Raw genomic sequence first — 5,449 nt, 5'->3', positions numbered from 1 at the left:
AATTGAAAATCATGGTTAAATAACATACATAGAGGCACTTTATAGATATATATATATATACATTTTTTTTTTCATGAAATAAAATAAAAGATCTTTTAGAGGAGAGATCTAGTTTTACCTTTTTCTCTACTAAATCTTTTTGGAGCAATTAGTGTTGTTAAAAGGTCATTTTCGGCTTAACATAAAAAAACCATTTTTAGGAATGATTTGTTTAAATGTCCATGTCATCTGTTCTTGTCATCTTTGTTTCTGCATACCACTGTAAAATATATATGAAATTCCTCAATCATACCCCTATAGATAACACTTATCCATTTGGCATATTCACGTTAGATTATTTTAAAGTTTAATTTCACATAATATTTACTTCAATTTTTATTAGTTTTTCAGTAGTTATATGGATAGAAAAATAATTTTATCATCTCTTATATATTAATTAAAATGTATATTTTATCCTTATTTATCCATATATATGCATACTATTTATATTAACTATAGTCAACTTAACCTTGCTAAAAAAAGAGGTTAACGTAATTATACCAAATGTATGAAGCCCATTATTGTATGCTTTCTAAATCTCAAAGATGTTTAGTGTAATTTACCCATCAATTATCATGGAATATGAATTATCATGGAATATGTACATATGTGTGTGAGGTCTATCCATCTTGTTCATTTTGCACTACAAGAAAAATCACCTTTGGCGACTAAATTTTTAGTCACCAAAAGTCCACTTTTAGTCGCCAAAAACCTTGTTTTTAGTTTCCCTGACTAAATTTTTTAGTCGCCGGTTTTGTCGCGAAAACATGGTCGCCGGAGGTTTTGGCGACCAAAAAGGTTTTAGTCGGCAAAAACACAGGTCTTTAGTGACCAAAGTTTTGGTCGCCAATAGTCAATTCCATTTTTTAAAATTATACATTTAGCGACTAATGTTTTAGTCGCCAATAGTCAATGAACGCCGACCAAACTGTTTAGTCGCCAAAAGAAACACTTTTGGCGACCAATAGTTTTAGTCGCCAAAGGTTGTTCGGTGGAAAAAAAAAATGACTTTTTTGCTTTTTCTGAAATTCGAACCACGGACATTCTACCTTCTACACCTTTACCAACCCACTCCCTCCACCATGCCACTACAACACCATATGAATATATATGTAATATATATTATTTATATAGTATATTAACCCGTATTAATATAAAACTATATATATAAATATAATTATTTTTATTCAATATAATTTATGATAAAATAAATTATTTACTAAAAAAAAATTGAGGCGACTTTTGGCGACTAAATCTATTTTTTAGTCGCCCATTCTATAATTTTGGGCTACTAATTATTTTTTAGTCGCTAAAAAAATAAGTTCCGCTTAAAAATAACCACTTTTGGCGACTAAACTTGTTTTTAGTGGCCAAAAACCTCCACTTTTGGCTACTAAACTGAATTTTAGTCACCAATTGTAGACTTTTAGCTACTAAGTTTGTTTTAGTAGCCAAAAAGCTTCACTTTTGGCTACAAATTTTATTTTTGTCGGTAAAACACGTATAATCGGCGACCAAACTATTTTTTAGTCGCCAAAACCTATACTTTTGGCTACTAAATTATTTTAGTCGCCAAAAACCTTCACTTTTGGCTACTAAAAAATCTTTAGTCGCTAAAACCCATATAATCGGCGACTAAATTGATTTTTAGTCGCCAATAACTATACATTTGGCTACTAAACTGTTTTAGTAGCCAAAAGTGAAGACTTGGCGACTAAAATGAAGACAATTTAAATAAATAACAAGTGAAATTAATTTTTTTGTGTTTATAAAAATTTAATAAATTGTTTACAATTTTTTATAAACAAAACAAAACACAAATAAATTTTTGTTTACAATTTCAAAAATTCAATAAATATAAACATAAAATTATAAATTTAACCTTACCAAACATGCCTTTAATATGAGTAATGTTAGACTTTATGAAATAAATATCATAAAAAGTATCTTGAAGTTTTAAGAAATAATCTAATGTGGTAGGTAACAAAATAAGAAAAGCGGTTTATCTTAAGTGTATTTTAATTTTGAAATATTTGTTTGCAAATAGTATAGACTTAGTTTTGTCTTATAATGCTTGATTGATAGGTTATAACTTAATATTTGTGATTGCATAACATATAATAAAATATTACAAACTAATGCAAAGATAAAAAATCTTCATAATTTTTTTTTGTAATATTACTTTCATAAAATGTAACATTACTTCTTAAAATTAACTTTATTTAGATTGTTTTAAAAACGAGAGAAGTGCATTGAGAGATATGAAGTGGGAGGGCTCCCAATCTAATGATTTCTTTCGACAAACGCCGGGCTGGACCAAATTCGGATACTATATAATAAGAAACTTTATATTTGTTCAAGTTCAATTTGGTTCTAATATCGGGCATTTATATCTGTCAAAGCCTAATCTAAAAAATAATTATAAATCCCAAATCTGCCCACCAGGCTATATGTTAAATTTTTTTTAAAAAACATTTCATAATTAAATTCAATCACACATTATATTTATTAAATAAATATATTGATATTATTATAAATTAAAAATTTTGTGTACAAATTGAGGATTTCTTTAATAAATTCAATCACATATCACCACAAATGTGAGTTTTAATAAAATTAATAAAAATAAAGTCTAAATCCCAACAAATATATATATATATATATATTAATGTATTATAAATAATTAATTAATTTAATAACGGGTCGGGCTGGGTTGAAAGTATAAATCCCAAGCCCAATCCATTAGTATTTCGGGATGAAAATGTTGGCCCAGCCCGATTCTATGGACTAAAATAACCTCCTCAAACCTTAGAAAAATGAGTCAGAAGGGCTGGACAGACCAACAGGCTAGGGCTAAGCAGCGGATATACCGATCCGCCCAAACCGCTCAAACCAAACCGATCCGCCGCATTTTGGAGGAATGCGTAATGAAGAACGGACGATTGCGGATTGATTTTTTCCAATCCGCCTAGCTTTGGACGGATGGCGGATTTGAGGTTCCTTTGGCTGCAACCGAACTGCCAAACCGCGAGCATCCCTAGTAATTTATAAGACTTTGTGTTTTTAATTTGTTTAGATATTCTATTTGTGTTTTCAATTAAAAAAGAATTTAAATATTATGTTGAATATATTCTGTTGAAAAAGAGCTTTCAACTTGAATATATTTTTTAAATCAAAAAAAAAAATAAATGTATTCTTTATCTATATTTTTTTGTTTTTAAATCCAATTCTAAAAATAATCACTGTGTTTGGTTTGAGTTTTTTAGATTAAGTTTTTTGAAAACTGAATTTTTTGATTTTCGTGTTTTTTTGTTTTTAGTGAATTTTTTTAAAATTTTAAATATTTTTTTTACTTTTTTAGATGCACCTTACTTAGATGTGTATAAAAAGTAAAAAAATTGTGAAAAAATATTTTAAAAAATTAAGAAATACATAAAAATACAAAAAATGTACTAAATTCTTGTATTTTTTTTGTATTTTTGGTATTTAGTGAATTTTTAAAAGATTTTTTTTACAATTTTTTTACTTTTTAGGTGTATTTATGTTAGGTGTGTCTAAAAAGTAAAAAATTTGCATAAAATATTTAAAAAATTCAGTAAAAACAAAAAAATATGGAAAATAAAGAGTGTAGAATTTTCTGAAAACTGTTTTTAAAAAATGGGAACCAAGCAAATTGAATGGTTTTTGTTTTGAAAAACAGATATAGATGTAACAATACAGAGGCATACAATCTCTACTATTACTCTATTCATAGTTTTGGTGGTTTGAATTGTTTTTATATTTTAAAAATCACAAATTGTAATACTTTATGTGGATGAGACATGCTGCGATTGTAATATGTGGTGGATGAGGCATGCAGTGATTGTAATATTCTAAAATTTCAAATTTTCTTTTTTTGGATGAGGCATCCGATGATTGTAATACTTTTTTAAGTTATTGACTGCAATAAATATATATATATATATATATATATTTTAAGGAAGTGCACAAGTTGAATTATGTTGAAAATTTATAAAATTTTAAATGGCCAAACCGATTCGCATCCATCTGCTAATCCGCCAATCCGCTCAATCCACATCTGCTAGATTGGCAAACAGATGCGGATTGATTTTCTCCAATCCGCCAATCTGGTGAACAGATGGCGAATTGGAGGTTCCATGGCCGCAATCGATACACGCCCACCCTACAACAGACCAATATCCACCCTTACTTTTTCCCAACTAAACTGAAATGGAGTGCTATTATTTTGGGCCTTTTGGTAAAACTGCTAAAGCAAACTATAAATTATATATTAGCCTATTATAGTTTGTAAACTTAAACAAAAGTTTTAATGTGATTGGCGGAGTGATTGGATTATAAATTTAATTTAGAAAATAGTATTTAGTCAAAGAAGTTTAGAATTGACAAAAATGAGGAGAGTGAGTGAGTTTATATGGAGACATAGTGATAATAATCAAGAAAGATGAGTGATAAATAAAAGGAGCTTCTATTAGGTCTAACATAATTTCTTGGAACTCCTTACCCATTTTTTTTTTTTAAAAAAAAAAAAGAAAAAAAAATTGCTTTCTCACAAAATACCCTCTTTATCTTTATCCCTACCAACAAAATTCTAACCCTAATCCCCCTCCAATCGTACCACCTCTACCCCTTTCCATATTCTGCTACCACCTCTCGCCCCTTTCTAACATTGCTTACCCATCCTAACCTCTCTCTAAACTCTTATGGTTTTCTCTAGCCCATTTCTCTACCCATTGGAGCAATCACTATGACCTTCACCTCATTTTCATCACCACCATTACGACCACACAATATTGCAATGCCCCACATTCACGACTCCCACAAATTCCTTTCTTTTTGTCGCTGTCTCTATCTCTTTCTCTCTCTCTCTCCTGTCCATTTCACTTTCTCTCTATCAAATATATGTTCGCTAGAGTGTAAGGAAGTCATAAGGGATGGGCAACGTAGTCGTGATCGCGATGGTGGAGATTGTAATCATGAGGGGTGGGCAACGAGATCATGATTGCAATATGAGGGTTATGAAAGGTTTGTTGGAGAGAAATAAGGGTTGGGGTGAAGGGGGGGTCGCCGGAGATGGGGGTGGAGGCATGGCTGTCAAAGAATAATGCAATAGAAGGCTAGAATTGGAATTATGATGGGTGCTCAAAGAAAAAAAAGAGAGAGAGAGAGAGCAAATTTAGTGTGCAAGTCTAAAGAAATAATATGGCACCTTGTAAGGCCCCGATATTCCATCATCAATTAACCATGTTAATTTAAGAACATTATGACTAAAAACAAAAGTTAAAACATTAAATATCTGCCACATGTCTCAAAAATTTTCTCTTCTTCCTTGACCTATTCGAGTGCTGACATCATTGTACATTACATTCTTCAACTAATGACAACAGTTCAA

This window comes from Camellia sinensis, chromosome 13 (genome assembly GCF_055761805.1).
Source record: "Camellia sinensis isolate YWXY chromosome 13, ASM5576180v1, whole genome shotgun sequence".
NCBI classification, from domain to species: domain Eukaryota; kingdom Viridiplantae; phylum Streptophyta; class Magnoliopsida; order Ericales; family Theaceae; genus Camellia; species Camellia sinensis.
Note: the sequence above shows the minus strand (reverse complement) of the source record.